Raw genomic sequence first — 21,276 nt, 5'->3', positions numbered from 1 at the left:
TTTGAAGTAAAGAGAGTTTGCAGCAGAAAAATTTGGATTTAATTTGATAATAGCAACGCATGGAACTGAACGGAATTTATCGTCTAACTAGGAATGCACGGAGACAGAATTCAAATTTTAATTACTGAATAGTGAGCTGGAATGGAAGAATATTAATTCTGAATGATTCTTAACCATCTGAACAGGACACAGGCAGTCGCCCCGGCTTCCCCTGTTTAGTCGTGGACGGTTCGAGCGATCCTCATAATTTCCTCATGCAATTATAAGATGACGAGAATCGAAAAGTACGCGCTCATAGACCGTAGCGGTATCGTTTGCCTTCTGAGTTATTCATAGGCGAACCCGTGGCCGCCTGTTGTGCACCGCGATAGTTTCGACTCGTTCCCCGACGCCATTCACTCCCTCGATTTCGCCTTCAGCTCCTGGCGCGATCCATTAATTAAAAGTTCACGCACGGTGACGCAATACGGCCGATACTTACGCGAACTTTGCGATACATCGTCGCGACGGTTTACCGAATCAACGGAATCATCCCTAAAAACGATTCACCGAACAATTACGAGACGACTAGATGCAACCCTCCTGAAGCACAGTTCATATCTTTTCACTCGAAAAATTCCAACCGAACTATTTGGATTCGAACTCTCTAGGACTTGATCGCTGAACTGTGACATTTATCGGTTTATAGTACAATAAACGCTTAAGCAAATTTTGTATTAGAAAGTTTAAGAAAATTTAACGAGATCTTTGTTCTGTTTAAAGCCTACTAGAACCAGTAATAAGGTAAATAAATGCAATGAATTGCCGCTCGTAATGATTCTACAAAAATCAACATACACATAAAACCTCATACTCTACCGATCACGCAGGATACCCAAATTCCAAATCTCGATCCCATCCTTTCCCAAATTCTTCATTCAATTAATAAAAACGTGATCGCACGGGACACTTGGTTGTACCCCACTCAAACCCACATTCCCATACTTTGACGCAAAAATTCGCGCAAGAAAGGCATTCAGGCCGAAACTCCCAAGAACACAGAGCGCCACACCTCACATCGTCCGTTGCCAGCTGATTTATAGACGATTCTCGACGAATTTCATAGGAAGCGTGTAACAGCTGTCCGCGAAAGGGGTCAATGTCCCTCCTCGCGATGCTTTTCGAAAGCAGCCATCCGATCGATGTTTTTCGGATCGTACGGGCACGGGTGTGCGGTACCTACTTACGCGTACGTAACAACAGCCGCGCGTCACACATCACAGAAGTTGCTGGACGTGGCCAGGTATCTGCCTACATACGTGTGGCTATACCCGGACGCGATCAGGAGGAACGCGAAACTGCTGTGAAGGGAGCATGGGGGCAGCGCGGGCGGGTGGAACGGCCGAGGAACGCTTGATTTCGGGTTCCCGTTCAAGGGAACAGGTGTTGCTCCCGTTGATGGTGTGGGTGTAGGTGAACGAACGAAAGGGTTAACGTTTAAAACGACCGTACGGTTCGCGGCGAAAGTGGGAGAGAGGAGCCAGGAACAGCGGGGACAAGGGAGAATCAGGCTAACGGGAGAGAAGTTCGCCGGAATTAAAGAAGGGAACGCGAGAGGCCGTTCCTCGAGTCCGGGCTGAGGTGGAACGAAGGGACAGAGAAGAAGGTCTGCGGAGGATTTTATTAAAATATGTTAAAACTGTAATTAAAATCGAAAAATCTCGCAAGAAGTTTTAAGAATCTTAGCCTGCCACCCTTCCCGCGACAAAGATGAGGACACCTCCTGAACGACTGCGACTACGACGACGACAGCGGAGAAGGCGCCGGGAGAGAGAAAGAGAGAGAGAGAGAGAATTGAAATTGTCACCGGGGGTTCTCAAGTTTCTACGACTTTCAACCCTTTCTTTCCGGGAGGACGCGACGCGTCGGTGGATATTTGACGAGCGACCTTCGACACTGCGCATCCCTGATTCTTAATCCTCGTGGGAGAGGGAGAGGCTGCGACTCGATTTTATTCCTCGTTTTTTCCCGACCGGCCGGATTCTTCTTTTGCCCCGGAGACGAATCAATCCGAGTTGTGTCCCTCCTCGTCGATTTGAATAAAATTTTACCCGTGAGTTCTTGAGCCACTCGGATAAGCAGGTTTCTTTTATTCAGACAGAATATCGCGATTTTATTAATGGACCTGATTCGTTTCTCCCCGATCGTTTTCTAATGGAATTTCGCCCGACTCCGAGGAACCTAACCACCCTTTCGTTTTCTTCGCGACGCGACAACGCTCCAGCGACGACCTGCCGTAGCCAAGGGCCGTTAAGGGGTGGGGGAAGCGACTCGATGGCGACAAAGTCGAGTTGCGAATTTTTAACGACCGTCTCGAGTGGACGTCGAGATTTTTTCGGGGAAAGTTCCGGCCGGTGGCCATCGCCGTCCCGAAGAAACCTCGGCCGGGAGACATTTGTTTCCGGCGTGATTTTTGAGCGAATACTAATTAAGTCGACCCACAAAGTCAGCCTTTTTTCTCTCTCTACCCCGGTTTTTCTCGAACTCAAACACCATACGTCCATTAATCAAATTTTTATCTCCCGGCAGATGGAAAATTGCGTCCCGCCGCCGGGCCACCACCGTCGCAACGAATCTTTTTTTCTGATTTATCGTCGTCGCCGCCGCGGAAAAAAGGAGACTGAGAGAGAGAGAGAGAGAGAGAGAGAGAGAGAGAGAGAGAGAGAAGGAGAGGGATAAAGGCGGGTGAATGCGGAAAGAGTTGCTTGCCCACGGCCCGCCGGCTTAATGTCCTTAATAATGGAAAAATATATCAACCGACACCCTGTGTATTTCCTAAGAAGCGTCCCCCGTCCCGTTTCCAACCCTTACTACTTTCCACCCCGTGTCCTCGACAGCTTGGACAGAGGTGTTTCTTCGAGTTGCTGTTTCCACGAATCTCTTGTTCCTTTAATCACGCCTAAAATTGTTGGACATTTTAAATGGAATATATTTTTTTATCCTCTTCAAAGTTAGAATAGTTTGTTCGAATTTAGGTTTTGAGTAGTGGAGTTACTATTTAATTTCGAAGAGTTTTAGTTAGATATTTGGATAATGAAGCATTGAGGGCATAATCTGACACTTTTTCGTACAACAGCTCTAAGAAACTAGATTTCTCTCGCGACTGATTTCACTCATCAATTATCCCAAATTTGTGTAATATTTCTAATCCAAGAATCACAAAACTATGAGTCAACTACCCGTTACAATCCGCTGAATTAGACAAAGGTTTTAGTAACCCGGATCAAAACAGATTCAGGCACTGCCGTCTAATAGTAAACGCCAAGAAGACTAAGCCCTGAGACTAAGCAGCTTATCTGCATACATAACCATCCGTTTCCGATGGTATTTTTCGACAAACAACTTTAACATCAATCTCCAAGGCATAAGCGACAATAAACGAAATTCTTTCGATACCCAGGTAAGAATAACATCGTACGGCCAACATTTTATAACCCTGGGAATCCTTCCTCTCGGCGATTCCACGTTTAAGTCCCCCAGACCGTCGGGAAACTGTCGAAAAATGGAGTCAACAGCCTCCAATCAGCAAATCACCCCCCAAGAGACAAACACGAAGCCAGAGAGCGAGCTACTAAGGTTAGTTTCCTCGTTAGAAACGAGGAACGGGCTGGGATAAGGCCTGGCCCGGTTTTTCGAAAGGGATCTTTTGGATCCGAGCGGCGCAACCCTTTGTCTCTCCCCCGGCGCAGTAAATTACGCCGGAATAACATTGGTCACTGGGAAGTAGGCTACTTTATACACTTGGAACACAAAGCAAAGGTCTCACCTGCTGACCATATGCCTTTTCTCCGTGGCACACATACGCGGGGTAACGTGTGCTCCGTCCACCCACGCACGCCGGCCATCTAGCACTTCGCATGTGCTATTAACTCGCCGGTATGTGTGCTGCGCGCCGCGCCGCACCGCGCCGGGCCTCTACGGGTGTACGTGCGAGGGAAACAGGCCTCAGCCTCGTGTAGGTACACGTGTGCGCGCGTGTGTCTGCCCGCGCGGAGACAACGTCCAATCTAACCTACCTAGCGTTGCCTGACTCATTCTCTCCTACCTACCCACCTATCTGTCTAAACTGCGGCCGCGAATAGTGCCGTAATATAAAGGAAAAGGTGGACCTTCTCCGCCTCTAGCTCTCTCGCTCCACAACACTGCGCCATCTTTCTCTTTCACCCGGTCGCTCTCCATCTTCGATCCTCTAACTCGATCTAGCTCTCTTCCTCTCGCCCTCTCTCTCTCTCACTTTCTCTCTCTCTCTCCGTCTTTCTCTGTCTCTCTTTCTCTCTCCGGGGCTATAATCGCGACGGCTTTAATCTGTCTGAATCGCGGCAGCGGCACCATGATCCGCTACCTCGATCGCTTCCTGCTGCAGGCCAACCTGCCGATCACACCTAAACCAACCCGACCGTTTTTTTCAGATCTCCTCCTCCTTTTTTTCTCTTTCTTCCCACTTTTTTCCCCTGTTCGCCGTCTCCTTTTCCTTCCACGCTTCCTCTATCCCCGGTGATTACGGGATCCGCGAAAATCACGATCGCCGGGAAGCCTGCCGTGACCCTGACTCGTACGGCACACCTGATGAAACCGACATCCGTGGGCGTACCCGAGCGTAGGAAGCAGGCGAATTTCGCTGGCGTTTCCGCGTTCGCGTCGCCGATTTTTAGTACGTCCGCGCGTGGGCGATCCTTCCGCGAGCTTCCCGGTAACGGAAAGTTTTCCGCTTTCCTCGGGCGAATCCGAGATTTCGAGAATCTCGCGGTGGTGCGGGGTCGCAGAAGGTGTCGGCGAATTGTTTTCGACGTCCCGCGCGTAATGGAGAAAGTCATCCTCTAGGGGAATGATCGAAGGGGGTCCGTGATGCGTGGCCAATTAACGACTCCTCGGCTGTTCCTGGGACGGCGAATCCGTGCATGAAGACTGGAGGAAGGCGCGTCAATGGCCAGTCGAGCGGAGACCGTGTCAGAATGGCAGCCGAGAAATTTCTAGCGACGTTACGGAATGATCGTCTATGGACCGTCTATAAGGCAATGGTATAGTCTAGAAGGTAGTGCCGGTCCGGTGCTCGGTACCAGACGGTCGAAGTCATCGTTGTAGGTTTCCCTTGCGATATTAATCACGCGTGCACGCCTCGGCGTGTAGCCTCGCCGCGGAGTAACAATCTCTAATCCCCGATCAAACGGCGCTCGATTAGCCCAATAAGAGGGCAACGACGAACGGCTTTACATACTTGGCTGGCTCGCTCGCGCGCGCTTTCTACTCGGGCCCCGTGCGCGGCTGGCTCGCCTAAACGATCGACGCCCGATCGCCGAGGCTTCTAATTCGCGGAGCGTCGACAATTCGACGTGGTTCGCTAGATAAAAGGGTCAGAGGTCCCCGGGAACGTCTCAAAGTTCCTTCTCGGGTGAACTCCGATGTAAAGTACTGCATACGTTTCACGCGGAGGATTCGTGTAGCGATGGAGTCCCGTTTTTTCCAGACGACCACAGGATCTTTATGTAACCCGCCGGCGGAACCTTGACCTTGCAAAGGTCTATCGCGACGTTGACCGGTATTTTCGAGGAGAGTCTACATTCGACGTGTTTATTAATAGCGCGATTAAGCGGATCGATGCGCGAGGTGTTACCGAATTAAATGGTTAACGTGCCGGGACTATGAATAGGAAAAGCGTCGTGGAGATTTGGATTTATAGACGGTTCAACGGAATATTATTCGATGTTTTTGTTGGTGCGAATATTCGTGTGTTTGCGAACATTTGGATTAAAGTTTGTGAAAGATAAAAATAGTAAGTCTATAAAGTTCAAAACAGGATGTTTCTACTATTTTTAGTACAATACAGAAACTTTTGAAGTTCATCTGATTATCGATTCGCGAAGTAAATTTTATAAAATGTTAAACGATTTTATTCTTTTGTATCGTTTAATTATATGTTCCATCGTTTATTTTACAATCATTTTAATATTTGAATGCCGCCCGAATTCTTTTATCACTCTCATTTCTACTTGTTAATTCAAATTACGTGTATAATACATTATGAATTATTAAATATGTCACTGTAATTTATTCATCATTCGGTCCTCTCAAATTATTCACTGTATTTAATGCGAATACATTGAATCATTTATCTATATCGGGTAGCACCGTTTATAGCTCTCCGGAAACCAAAAATCATCATTAATTTCTAATTATAAACCCCAGACTGCTGCATCAAAACGAAAAGAACTTTCAGGAGTATTGCGAAAGAAAGAACCTCCAACTTCTACTAAAAGATGTTATCACGGTCTAACCGGAAAAACCTGATCAACATTCTAATTCATCAAATCAAACTTTCGCCACAAGTTTCACTCAAAATCGTGTCCCAATAATTAATACTAGGCGAGATATCCTCAGAGACACTCATTTACACGAATCTTGCAAATTAGCTCTCCGAAAACATAAAATTAGAATTCCTACCCAGATAGCTGCATCGATGAAAATCGACATGAGCTTTTACCAAACATTGTTCATGAAGTTGAATATCCTGCAATTGAACGGGTTTCATAAATCTAGCGTTAATTCATCGACAAATAACTCCTCCGGCAATCGGCAATTCGAATGAAACGTATCAGAGCCGGGGGTAGTATCGCTGCATCGCGTCGGTTGGCCCTTAAAATGGAGACGATCCACGCAGGGCTGAATTCGCGGACGCATTCGGGGGCAGATAGCTGGGCCGGCTGCACGACGTGGCTGGGTATATCCAGCGAGTTTCGAAAGATTCTTGGAGTTGTAGGGAAGACAGCCGGTCCGGGCCGGCCGGCGGAATATCGTCAATAATTACCTCGTGCGGCAAGTGGTGATGAGGATGCTGATACGGCGGCGGTACGTACGGCGGGTGGCTCGGATGGTTGTGGGGGTGAGGTCGGGGATGGTTTTGATGCTGGGCTTGCGGCGGTAGCGGTTGGGACGCAGGAGGCGGTGTCCAAGGCCATTGGTTCGGCCCGTGGCTTTCATTGGTGCCATACATCTTCAGGGAAGAATCCCGAGCACGCGACCTGAAGAGTCCCTCCCGCCCTCCACGCACGGCGATACGAAAGTCTCTGATACCGACATGGCTACCCTTATTCCAGGTCGCAGCGGCGACGCGCTCGATCCTGACCAGTCCTCCAACATGCTATTCCAAACCTCTCTCTCTCTTTCTTACTCTCTCTCTCTCTCTCTCTCTCTTTCTCCGTCTCTTTCTCCCCCTTTCTCTCTTTCGACACCGATAATCCTCTTCTCGGGTTTTATCGTGTTCCACGGATTTTTCTCTGACTTCCGATAGTAGCTAGGTCCACAGCCGGTCTCGCTGATATTTACAATCCTGATCCTCGGCCATTTTTCCTCAGAGGGTAGAGAGGTCTTTGCGCAACCAGACGCGGAGAAACCGTTGCGTGAGAGACACTCTTCGGGCACGGGCACATCTGCACGCGAGGGCGTGATTCTTCTTTTGTCCCAGGGACCAGTATCCTGCCGTGTGAGAACGGTATCGTTCCACTTTCACGTGTTCACATTTTCCGCCGTGATCCCGGCTCGTTCCTCGTACCAACCACTTCTGCGTTTTTCCTCCAGCCAGCGATTTCGTTGGCAGCCACCGTCAAGCCCGGATCACCACTCTCACCCCCGACGACGTTATCCTTCGCGCACCGATTAGCACGGTTGCATAAGCGGGGAACAAAGTCCTCGCCTCGGATATTGTCCGACGATGGATGGACGGTCCAGCAGCCTTTGTTTGCTAATCCCGCGGATGAGGAAGAGACTCGGAGGGAATCCAGAGGACAATTCCGCGTCTTCGGCGAAGCTTCCTCTTGGCGGGAAGACGTGTTCTAACCCGGGACTCTAGTCACGAGCTGCGGCGAACACACACGGTGACGGAACTCGTGGAATGGATATTCCTAGCGCGCACTTGTTCACGTTTACGGGAATACTCCTTTTTACCGGGATCACTGGGGCCACCCTTGTAACTTGGACGCGAGAATCGGCGAACCGGACCGGAAGGGAATCGGACTGATCCAGCGAGGGGCACGAGGCGACCGCGCGAAACGAGCCGACGACACTGCGCGCCTCGATCGCGGACTGCTGTTCGGCGGCCGGACTTTTTTCCGCGATCGGCACCGATGTCCTTTCGGTTTCGACTCGGCTGTTTTTTTTTCGGTTTCCCCGGAAAATCTGCGGGGGTAGCTGGCGCGTCGTCGATCAGAAAAGCGCGGACGCAGCGCTGTGCGCCAGCGTGTGGCGTCTCTCGCGAACTAAACCGGCCGAAGGGGGGGACAGAGCGATTTCTTGGTCTCTGCGGCGCTGTGCGTGTGCTAAACGGGGGAAGAAAAAAAGGTGGAAAGGCGCTGATAACGCGCCGCGACGAAAAATCGGCCGGCTACTCGAAGAGATATCGATTGAAATAACACGATTCCGGGGAACGCGAGCCAATCGGCACCGCTGACACGGCGGAAGGGGCCAATCGTGCCCGGTTCTATCTCTCTTTCACAACCTCCCTCGCTCTCTCCCCTACTTCTTCTCGTCATACGCGTACTCCGCGCCGGGCCCCCCTTTCTCTCCTTCTCCTTCGCACCGTCTCTGTACCAGTGTGCCTCTCCTATCCGTATACCATCCCGTCCGACGGCTGTGTGCGCGTTCCTCCACTACTCCTCATCGCGCGCCACCGCCACCGCTCCACCGAACGTTCGTTCGTTTCTGTTGCTTCTCTTCCTCCACCCTCGCGACACCACGGACTACTTGCCGGTGGAAAGAGCGAGAGAGAGAGAGAGAAAGAGAGAGGAGGATCGGTCTAGCAGCGTCGCGGCCGCGTTCAGGAAGTAGCCACCGATCCGGATAGTCATCCTCGGAGCCGACGGATTTTTCCATTGCCCGATGATTGGCTGCTTTTCGACCGGGCGTGTCTCGGGCTTTCTTGCGCTCAGCGGCGGAGACGGGTTCGGTTATTTATTTATCGATGCTTAGTTCATGCTTAGAGTTTCGCTTTTCTCTCGAGAAATCTGTCTATAATTATTCGTTTGTTAGGCATAGAAAGTATCTTTGTACAATGGACTGGGATATTAATACAAATCCATAACCAGAATCATATAGTATAGTAGGGTACTAGAATGAACAACTGTTTCCAGAACCACGTGTATTCATCGACCACTATGCAACCCCTAAAAATATTCTCCACAAAACTTGAATCCCGTCTAACCGACAACAACGAGCAGAGTCAATCAGTTCTCAGACCGCATTATCGAATGCCCATTAAATAGACTTTTCACTTCGAATCTCCCAAACTGCGACAATCGTTACCATACCACCCTACGCCAACTCCTTAATCATGCACGAGTATCGAAAAAACCTCGAATAAAGTCCGTACCCCTGGACAGTTCGAAGTAGCAGTGTTCAGTGTACTTCCGTGATCGCGAGCTAGGTTCCCCGGTGTTCCGACTAATTCGATAATCCGCCTTGAGGCCAAATTGCCCGCGAACGATTCGAGGCCTGGCATTTTTCCAGTTTCGTCGCTGCTCGAGGTAAGAGTCCCCGACCAGAAGAAGCCGAAAAAACGAAGGAAAAAGGGCGAGCCAGCTCTCCACCCCCTGAATGATTGCGCACAGATTTGCCCCGTGTTTTCGCGTGCTCCCCCTGATCGGCCGAAGCGCACCACGTGTCCATCGTCGACGTGGATCACTGCAATCGACGTCGCATTACGTAATCGCGGCCGTCCTCGCAACGATTCTCGCGTAGCGCGTACGAAAATAAGCTCCGATCGAAAAAGTTAGGCGAGCGCGGTCGCGAGCAGAGGCGGCTCTCGGGCCGGGTGAGGCCGGCTGGCTTTTCTTCGAATCCGCTCGCCCGCTCGCTCGCCTGCTCGCTCCTTCGCTCGCCATCTTTCTTCCCTGGCTTGTACAAATTATTTTGGGCGTGGAGCGCGCGCGCGTCGAAGGTTAGTGCCATAGCCGCTCGCTCGTTCGTTCGTTCTCCCGCGCTCTCTCGGCTAAAAGTGTGTGTCCGGCTAGAGGCAGACCGTGGAAAAAATAGGGCGGGGTCTCTTTGTGAAGCAGACTTTGCCTATCCATCATGGCCGCTTTATCAGTGACGTCACGATAAGACGTTCACGCACAGCCGCACGCGTATCACTCGCGGGACTACGATGGACACGGACACGATCGACGAGGATCCGATCGGTTTCCTCTTTCGCGCGGTTCGTCGGTTCTTTTTTGGAAGAATGATGAATACTTTCGAAGCGACGTTGCGATTGATGAAGATCGGTGATGTAGAGATTCCGTTGCTTAATGTATACGGTGGAACGATTGGAAAAGTTGTTTATTAACCGTTGTTTTATGATTTCTTTAATAACTACGATCGCAAGAGTTGCTTTCGTGGTATTAATTTGATAGAAATAAAGAGAATTCTTCTTTGGAAGATTAGTCTCGTTTTTGGAGATAAATTTCGAAAGAGGAGTGTGTAATTTACTCGCGAAAGAAAGGATATATATTTTTATTCAATTATAAATCATCTTCGTACAGCTCGGAATCAGAAAGGCCCAAATAATAGAAGTATTCTTTTTATTATTTACGATACACGCTTATCAATCCTAATTGCACGTTACAGCTCTCATGACATTATTAGCCCTTTGCCTTACCATAAATCCAGATTTAATTAACGTGCACAGCATCGAAACATACAATACAATAACAATAATAATAACCATAGTATTATTACATCTCGCATAATAATGGCTGGACGATATACAGAATTACCGCTGTTGTAATACCTAAGCCAAATAATTATCTCGTTGTAAATATTTAATCTCCATCACACATAATCGCCTACAAAGAACAAGTAAATTATTATTCCCCGAGTAAATTATCAACGGCAAAACAATCCCAACAAACCTCTACACTTAACAGACTTCTTTCCCTTGGAAACCTCAAACGAATCCCATACATCAGCAGTTACAGAATCTATCCTTCATTTTCCAAAAAAAAACTCGTACACCCAACCGTCGATTTCAAAAAGGAAAAGAAAAACGAATAAGCGTAAGACATTTTAAACTCCACCACCGGCAGCGGGAACTTTCCAATCGGATTAACAGGAAGACTTGTTTCCCCAATGAGATTCCGGTTTCATGGTGGCCATCATTAATCTGGTTTCTCGAAAATAAACATGCGCTCCCACTCGTTTCTTCGTCCGATCGATCGATCGATCATCCCCCGAGCGACGAACGAGGCGAAGAGGTTCGTGGTTTGGCGGCGTGTCGCTGCCACGGAGAAAGTGTATCGAGCGATATCGAGCAATGCGGGACAATCGAGATACCGCGCTCGTTGTCCGCCCGCTGCGTTGGCCGAGGTGCGCGGAAAGGTCGCGTAAAAATAACGCGATCACGGTTAACCCTCTACTCCACCCCCGCCCGACGTTGTACACCGTTTTTTTCCCGTCCGCGGGCTCCCCGCCGCGAATTTCCCCGATATCCAGGGAAGATCCCGCGAGATTGTCTTCCGGGGAAAACGAGGTTCGTGTGCCAGCGCATTACGATAATTGTCGGCGGTTCCGCGTCGTTATTCGTCGCTGTTATACCCGCCGCCGCGGCCGCCACCCCCGCCGTTCCCGCCGGTGAACACGGGGCATGTGTCCCAACGATGCGGCCGTTTGAAAATGATCGATAGCGGCCGAATCAACTTCGACCCACCCCCGTGAATGCTAATTAGTTTATTATTTAATTGTCGTTTGTTTAGATTCGATTAGCATCAGCTTGATGGGAACGAGTCGCCGTTCGCCGGCCGTGCTCGAGGATTATTGTTGCGCGCGTTGCGAAAATTGTCTCGATTATTCGTGTCGCATTCGGCGCTCTTGATATCGAAAGAAAGTAAATTGATTTTGGGAGGGGCTGTGCGAGTAATTATTGGCCATTCTCTTCGGTTGGTCCTCTGTTGTTGTTCTCTTTGAGAGGAATCAGTCTTGATATTAGTTTTGTGTGTTGTTGAAGTAGGTTCTGGTATCAGATGTGCATTTCGAAATCTTAATTGGAAAATAGAATTTTTATGTTACTCGATGGTTGTTTAATGAAAATTTAGACACAGCGGAGAAGGTTGTGAGATTTTTATCTTGGCAGTTGTTAGATCTTGAAGTGTTTTAGTTTGCTCATTTTTTCCTTCAAATTTATTATACCAAGTTATTCCAAATTGCTCCGATTATGGGCGTTATTGATGGAATTGCTCGGAAGTTATTTAAACCTTATTGTGTCCTTCTCCCGAAATTCAGAATCAGCTTGAGTTTCGTGCGACGAAATTTCGGTGCTGCATCGCAGTGCTCCATATATCGGACGCCGCTGCACGCAGTACCGTCCCATCTCTAATAATCGATGAAGATTACTTACCAGACAATCGTCGCATCAGATTGGTGTAAGCAAGTGTTTTCCCATTAATTTAGTCTATACCGTCGATGAAGTCTGTTTAGAACTACCTCTAAGTACTCCTAAATGCTCGTTGACAACGGAGGAGGAGGGACACGCTGATAATTAGCAATCGATTGCTCTGTCTTCGTGCCGGCGAAGAATGGAGGAACAGTATCATATTTATCGTTCAGTCTATTAATAGTCCCGATACCATGTACGAGGTCAAGAAATTGCAAGATTCGGTCTGATTCCCGGGGAGAACAAATTTCTGAACGCTAAGGGGAAGCTAATCTTCTATTCCAACACGACAGTGACCAACTTCGAGCCGGGCGCAATTAAATATCCTCCCCTTTTTAGACTTTCCACTCGACATCTCGAGAAAGATGAATTTTTAAAGGTGTAGAAAAATAAACCCCCATTTCAGACGACTAAACGGTCACTTCAAAGTGGGATTTAATTAAGTATCCTCAGTTTTAGGTTCTAAAACTGATGATTCAGCAAGGCTAATGAGAAACGTGAATTTCCGACGACATCGGCCAAGCTAATTTCCCTTTCTTGCGTAGCGGTGCTCAATTTTAATTGGAATCTATTTAAATATCCTCCTCTCTGGGCCCGCAAAGAATTGATCCGGTTCCAATGAAAATTTTGAGGACACGGAGAATGCTAGCCTTTTTGTTCTAAAACACATAGTCAGTCGGCTCGAAATACGATTTAATTAAATATCCTCCTCTTTGGAGATTCCGATGATTCTTAGAGCTTCTTAAGACAGAAAGGAATTTTTACCTCCAGAATTCAGTACCTAATCCACTGCAACCGTGTACGCACAATCAACGCTGAACGTCATATGCACGTAGAAAGTACCCTAAAAGTTGCAAGTTCCTAACGAAAACAAATCGCAGCCCAATTATCCGTCCTTAAACCCAGCGATCAACCGGACGAACCGTGAACAAGGTTTCCCCTGTGTCCGGTGTCCCGCGGTCAAACCGCAACACCCAAGCCAATCGTTCCGGTGTTCACCGCGGGGACTGCACCGCGAAAATAAAGAATCCCTCTCGATCCAAAAAAAGAAAGAGAGGAACGAAAAGAAATCCTGGCAGGCGCGAAACAAGCACTAGAAAAAGAGTAGTCAACGAAGGCCGAGAAGACGAGACTTACGCACGGGCGCGCATTCCCGACGCCATCCCTCTTGCGAAGCACTGACCACGGGCAACTCGAGGGAGCGAAAGGAGACAGGAAAAGAAGAAAGGAAGCGCGCAGGCAGAAAAAACGACCAGCAGGAGGAAGAAGCTCGCTCCGCGAGTGGAGAAAAAAGATGAGGAGTAGAAGAAGAAGAAGAAGAAGAAGACGAAGAGGAGTAGGAGGAAGAAAGAGATAAGAACGCCACGAAAGAGAGAAAGAGGCATAGATAGCCGAGGCAGAGCGCAAGATCGCAATAAAAATAAACCGCCGACGCTATCCTCGCCGTGCATATCTGTCTCTCCGGCCCCGGCGTGTATTTGTCTACGTACTCGTACGTACACGTGTACCAGACTGTGTGTAACCTCCGAGCGATGGGGTGCGAGGAGTGGGGGATGAAAAGGGGCAGCGTGGCTGCGCGGGTTCAGAAGAAGCGGAGCAATGAAAGAAGAAGGTGCCGGTGCTGAAGGCGGCCAGGGAAATAAGAGGAATAACGAAAGAAGCAAATAAGAGTCCCTCTGTGCTCTTCCTCTTTCTCTCTCTCCTCCACCTCCTCCGCGGATCCCGTCCCCCCTCCGCGTCACCCTCGCACCACCACCGACGCGCTGGCCCGTTCCGAGCCAGCCGGCCGGCGCGTATAGCCTCTCCTCTCTTTCTCTTGGTTCTGGGTTAGCGGCGGCGGCGGCGTCGCCGATCCGGCTAGTGGGGGAGAGGCAATGAACAAGAAGGCGAGAACGGGACCGCGGAGGAGGGAAATCCTCTCGGCCGTCGTGGCAGAGAAAGACACACCGGCGGTGTATACACGCCACGGGAGAAAGATGGTCGGACCGGGCCGACCGACACGGCAGACCCGAGACCGACTCGCGGAAGCGAGACCGAACGACAGAAAAACCGGAGGACCAGACGGAGACGGAGGAAAGTCTGACAGGCCTTGGCTGCTGCTTGCTGCTGCTGCTGCTGCTGCTGCTGCTGGTGCTGGTGGTGCTGCTGCCGCTGCTGTTGCTGCGGTGGTTCATTCGCGAGCCGCGTTGCCAAGTCTCATTTGTTTATCATAGTTCGCCGGCCTGGCCTTTGCTATCTCGAAAAAATTGGGCCACCATTTTTCCGGCGAACCGCCTTTCTGCTGGATAACGTTTTTCGCTTCGAGCATCCTGGAGGATCATCCCCTAACAGGACCAGCTGAGAGTCGCCGAGAGATTTTGTTGTTGGTGTCTGTGCCGATGTCCTGGATGGTTGTCGGGGATTAAAGGTGGCTACCTGAGGAGTAGTTGGCTTGTACTTTCATTGTAATCGGTTCATTCGGGTTAATGTTTCGGAGCTTGGCTAACTCGAGACAAGACGTTTCTTGGTGCTAGAATCCTTGGTATCTTGTGCGATGGTTTATGAACGTTAATACTATCCCTTTTATTCCGCCTTTCATGCATTAATGGTCGTGTGTGCGGTAAAGATTCGTCTCTTATTAATTCATTAGCACGGCCAGGTAATTCGCGGAAACGTTGATCGGTAGCGAAAAATGGACCTAAACCATGAAAATGGAAATTCGAGAAAACTTTCGGGAAAAGCTATTCGCCGAATTTCGGCGATAGGTTTCGCTTCGTTTCGCCGTTTTCTTCCTCCTCTTCTCCCTCTTTTTCTTCTTCCTCCGCATTGTCGCGTGGACTCGTTTCTGAGTCATCGTGCGTGCACGCACGCACTCTCGCGCGCGCGCATGCGTGCCCGACGGTGCACGCGTTCATGCTTCACACTCCGCACGCGTATAAATATGTATAGGTGAGTGCGTGTTCCGTAGAGCCGACGTAGCCGGCCCGCATTTACACGCTCTTCCTCTCTGCCGTTCCCCTCCGCCCCGCGCATTACAATCGATTTGCATACAAATATACCGGGCATCTCGATGGGTGGTATGTTTATTAGCGAATCCACGTGGAAATTCTGCCGCCTTATTTATGGCCGGCCATTTTTCGGCCGGGGGGAGGGGGGCAGGACACCGGTGCTTCTTTTCAGGGGAAACCGGCCGGTTACTTGAAAAGCTGCGCGGGATCTTCCGTGAACCGAGATCCCTCGTTACGCGGACCATTTATAATGGTAATACGGATGGTACTTACACGGGGTACGCGAAAGTATTCACATTGCGGCACAGTGGAGCCCCGTGTATCCAAATTAAACGTGCTCGGATGAAGTAATTCTCGGAGTAAATTTATTTAAACGTAGACCACGGAGACTGTCAGCTTGTTCCGACGTTTATGGATGCCAAATCGCGGGAACTTTTACGAGCGGAATTCCGCGGAACGTAATAACTTGTTATGATCAATTCGTTTGATCGGAAGTAAATAGGTGCGCGTTACTAAGAGATACTTTGTTTGGACAATTGAACATTCGGATAATGGAATATTGCTGTGACGATAGAAACAAAAACGGAAAAGATCTCTACGTATTCCTATGAGAATTATTAAAAAAATAGCGAAGAGCATTTCATATTCACAATTATTTAGCACACTATATACGACTAATCACAAATCTCGAATTCATAATTTTCCGATAATCAGATCCAAACAAAGTTTAAAAGATACTCCAAAAAACCCGTACGCGAAACTGACGGTCCAGCGCAAAAGCCGACTCAAACCAACGGGAAAACGTCCAGAGGTCGCGAACTTGACGATCCGAAAAAACGTGGTCCGACGATCGACCACCCGCGCGCCGAAACTCGATCGCGTAACGCGGAGCGCTCATTAGGACGCAGAAAAAGAAGCAATCGATACATCTTCGACGCGACGACACGGGATACGCGATTACTCGCGCGCAGATCGTATCCGTTTACAATGCGCCGCTGCTGCAGCCGATACAGAGTCCAGTTTTTCAGCGTGCGGTTCCCGCCGTTGCCACGGGGACTCGTTTTTTCCGTCGAAAATCACGGGCGCTCGGGAACCGTAGGTGGGGACACCTCGGGGGCCCTTTTTCCGCGCGTTTCACGCCCTCGCACGGAACCCGAGCCGCGTTTCCGCATTCCGGGGAATCACGGAACGGGCGTAGACGAAGGAGAGCGGTTTGACGACCGCGCGGCGTCGTCTAGTTTTGCATGCGGACGAATCGCAGCGGTCCCCGCCGGATCCTTTGCCGAGTAACGGTTCGCCCATTGACTCGCGCGAAGATTGCGCGCCGGTTTCTCTAGGCCGCGCGGTTATCTTAATCGGCCGGGATGATTGGCCATCGATCGCGGGGCCCACGACGACGCGACGAGTAATTATCCGGCGCAGCGACGGAGCAAACGAGCGAGCCGATCGCCGGGCGCACCGTAGTCCGCGGGAAAAAGCGCGTCACGTGTGTATTGAATTTAAGATCCAGCTGCATCCATGTAAGAACGTGTCGGATTACGCGCTAGTTCTCCGCTCTGCCTCCGCCGTCTGCCTCTCCTCCTGTACCTCCTTCTCTCCTCCTAACCGCCTTTTCATCCCGCTGTTCCTCCTCTCTTTCCTTCTTTTTGCAATGTTCGGGCCGCGCGCACGGCCGCCGGCCTGTTGCAGAACCACAATCTCGAGGACTCGAACCGCCGCGCCGCGCCGCGAACGCGACTACGAGATATTAATTGAGCCGATGCTCGCGGAGGTTCTTAATGCATCAACCTCCTCTCGGGCTAAGCGCGCGTATGCACGCATGCATGCCCGTCCGCGAGGCGGAGGAACAAAGAGGCAACTTATCAGTGGTGGTCGCTCGTTTCCGTAACAGTTACCGTACGCTGCGCGAGGCCCTCTGCGTATTGTCATCCGAGACGGAGATAAAACGCGTAAGTTCACTGTTTCCGCGAAGACGGGAACCCGGAGCTCGCGGCACTGTTTTCGGGGATCTTTGTCCTGAATGGTTCACGTGGTTGGGAAAGTTCGGGAAGGCTCTTTTTCTGGAACGCATCGAGGTCGTTCCGACTGTTCTCGTTGAAAGTAGCGTCGAGGAAGCATTCCCCTACGTTTTACTGATAATTGTCAGTCGAAGGCTTTCGATTCTTCGGACTTAATGAAGTTCTCTCCATAATCGCTCCATTTCATTTCATTCTTCCAAGTTTCTCCGTTCCCTCGACTCGAATGCCACACGATGCATTAATTATTTTCAAATTATTTTTTATGCCAGCCTTTATATTTCGCTTCTCATCACTTTCCTCATGACTCTTGCAGGCTTAATGTCCGCCATAAGGATATTATTACTGTCATTATCGATCGTTAGCATCACGGAAGAATTCGCGAAGCGAGTCGGTGCAGAGGTGCCTATCGCAAAGGTGAAATTGAAGTCTGACATATGGAAAAGAATTTAAAGGCAATGTTCCCATAACCTGAACGATTTAACGTAATATCCTAAACAGCCGACATAAAATTCACAATTCACATCACAAACAAAAATCTGTAAAATAGAAATTCCACCTAATCGATCTTTCAAATGACTCAAGCAACTGACCAATCTTTACCTTCGATCAAATAATATGTCCAATTTCAAGTCTCCGTTTCGAGTTAGGAATTAGAAGTCAAAGGAAAAAGTTTTCGAAGCTCGTCGACAACGGTGAATCGCCTTTTTCCGTCTGAGGCGATCGCCAGTGACGCCGGCCAGCCTTGGTGGGGTGGTGCGTATCACTGGCCTGTGGCAGTAACCTTGTGCTCGCGTCAGAGTATTTTTTTTATCATATCATACGTATGCTAACAGCCGACACGCCGACGCGCAGACAGCGGCCGCGGCTGCGGGAAGGTAAGACAATATGAACGGGTTTGTCCGTGGTCAGTTCAGCCAGTACAGTCCCGCGGAATATCATTTCTTTCGCTCTTCTCGCTGGCTTTTCGTCTGACATCGCGTGCCACGGCGTGCACGGTGCGCCGTCCTTTTTCGCTCCACGCGAGCCGACGCACTCTTATGGACGCACGCTACCCGAACGCTCGCTGAAATGGAGGACATCAGCTCCGGGACGCAGCGATTTTCAAGCTAGATCCATCGCGCGCTCTGAGGCCTGATACACGCTATCGGGTCTCGATTTGCTCTCGGTTCGATTAAATATTCTTCAGTTGTTTGTAACGTACGTGCGCATACTATGAATCTTGATCCGATCTCGGTTCGATCTCGTCTTATCGTTGTTCATCGGAAATAAAAGACAAGGAAAGAATGCTGAGCGAATAGATGGCGGATCGATAATCAGTATCGGGGCTAAATCGCTCGTGATCGGTTCGGAAAATGTCCTATCTATCGAATCTTTGTTTTTAAGGCTTCATATACCGTTCGTGATCAGGGTAACTATTCTCTGTCGATTGATATGATTTTCCTCGTGGCGTAGAAGTGTTACTACTTGAAAAACTCCGTAACTTTAAAATTGAAGTATGGTTCTGCTTTCTTTTGTTTTAAAGGAGTGTAATATTCATGGGCTTAACGTTCCTTGAAATATTCCAAGTCTCAGCAGTATTCTTCAGCATTTAATTACAGGCATAATGTCCCACGTGTTTCGCTGTTTCGTAGATATTTAGAGAGAGTTAAATTTGTTTGTCCCGACTGCTTTTCAAATGGGTAGAACAATCAGGCTAAGAGGACAAAGTTATCTTCTAGTGTTTGCTACTAGAGGTCAATATATTTTGCTTAGATTTCGAGTGTTTTCAAGATATATCTCCTACAATAATATCTTCCATCTTTTCCAAAATTTTGTAACAAATCGACACACTGTCCCTCGCCTTCTTTTTAAAGCAGAAGAATTTTTTTCCTTGTGATAAAAGCTCTCACTTATCAGTTAATATCTGCATTATCTTACGCCTAGCAGACGTCTGCATCGAAACATTCTAGCGTAAGAACATCAAGCCATGATTTACTTTTAAGAAAATATCTGAATACAATTGCCGACCATTTTCTTAAATATTAATCTTTTCAACCGACAATTCTATAGGATGTGTACTAACTAGATGTTACGTAGATATCAGACATTGAGCGTCCATTCGCATAAAGTTCAGAAAGTCAACGATCTTCAAAGACGACGAGCAGCTCGTCGCAACGCATGCTTAAAGAATAGAAATATTGTTTTTACGGTATCGTAAAGGATCCTCGATTGACACACGATACTAGCGGAAGACTCATCAAGAGCCGCGTTTCTATTTGAACGACAACTTCCAAGAGGCTGCTGACCATTAAATTCTCTCGCGAGCGGTTTCAAGAACCTGCGAAGAACTCGAGAGACTATTTCATCCGAGAATGACAGGAGGCGTCGTTCGGTATCGCCGCGGAGCGTTTGCACAGCCGATCAGCAAGGTACTAACGCGCCGATAATCGCGCAACCTTGACCGAGTGCACGACCGATTGCTGAATCCTCGACACCGGAGACGACCCTGAAGCCATTCGCGTAACAGCGTACAAATCACGGCCGAAGGACAAAGGAGAAGTTGATGTCCTTCGGTGGCCGCTGACTGTTTCAGAGTTTTCGCGAAATTTCTTCGCGAAGTATCTTCGGACTCGACCCTGCTACAATTTCCAATTCGATCGTACATTCAAAGTAGCATCGTCGAACAATCTCAATAAAAAAGAAAATTTTCTTATGAACACTTTCTTCAAAATATACAAATATCAAAGATTAAAACCGAAAAGGACTACATTATTTTGTACCGTAATGTCGACGAAGTGAATTACAATTAGATCAGAAGAGGCTTGAGGATTGCCAAGTTGAGCTTACGAGAAGAATAAGAAGAAAGAACGGTTCGTCGGAAGTGGAACCGTATCGAAAGAAAGAAAGAAGGGTCGCGACGGTCCCTCGCGATCTTTAATTTATTTTAATAACCAGCACGCGAGAGGCAGAGGGAAGAGGAGAGGAAAGAGTGGCCGAGCCGCGCGCGCGAAGGCTTGGACGGAATGCCGCCGACGCCGGCGTGTATTGTCGGAGGTCAGGTTCAGCAGCCACGATGCGATGGTTCCCTCTCCTCCCTTCCCTCCCTCGTTCAACCGGCTACGCTTGAAGATAAAAGAAAGGGGTTCGAAGCCGGCCGAAAATATCGAGCCGTGCTACAACTCGGTCGGCGATCGCGCGAAAAATCGGCGCTCTCGCGTGTCAACGACCCCATTTTGCGCGTTCCACCTAACTATACTCGATTTTCTGCATCATTGAAATCTTTATAGCGCCAAGTGTGTTATCGTTAGACGCGAAATTGTTTTTTATATGTTTATCGACCTTGGAGTGGAGAATTTTTCGTTGAGAGAACAAAAGGTAAAAGGTTTCTTTGGATTCAATTCTTCTGCAGGCTATTTTAAATTGGTGGATAATACAATATTAATGAAGATAAGCATTATTTTTAATTGGTTTCGAGGATGTTGCTCAAGAAAATTGTGTGCCGAGGAAAAATGTAATCCAGTTTATCGTTTGTATCTCTCCTATTATCGGAGCTGGGAAAATACTGTTGTATAACCTCTTTATTAAGAATCGAGTGGCTACTATTAGTCAACGTATCGGATTTACCTGACTTATGTTATCAATGGAAATCATGTGCGAATATTTTCAACAGTGGCGACATTCAAGGAAATTAAGGGAAATCTATTAAAAATCGTTATTTCATGAATCTTGTGATTCTTCAAACGAATCGATAGTCCATAAATGGCGGCGTTCCATTCACGCCGGAATTAAAATCATTTAAATCTCTGTTGGCTTCGATGAACTGCGAATCGAGTAGCGCAATTGACGAGCCGACCGCGTG

General features: G+C 48.7%; 1 protein-coding gene across 17 annotated transcripts in view; it reads right to left on the bottom strand.

Annotated features, from left to right (window-relative positions):
- Positions 1 to 21,276, bottom strand: part of dati (zinc finger protein datilografo) — an 87,797-nt gene that overhangs the window by 46,078 nt on the left and 20,443 nt on the right. The gene's annotated exons all lie outside the window — the stretch shown is intronic.

The sequence above is a fragment of the Nomia melanderi genome, chromosome 14, assembly GCF_051020985.1.
Source record: "Nomia melanderi isolate GNS246 chromosome 14, iyNomMela1, whole genome shotgun sequence".
In the NCBI taxonomy this organism is placed as follows: domain Eukaryota; kingdom Metazoa; phylum Arthropoda; class Insecta; order Hymenoptera; family Halictidae; genus Nomia; species Nomia melanderi.
This window is presented reverse-complemented; position numbering and strand designations above follow the sequence as displayed.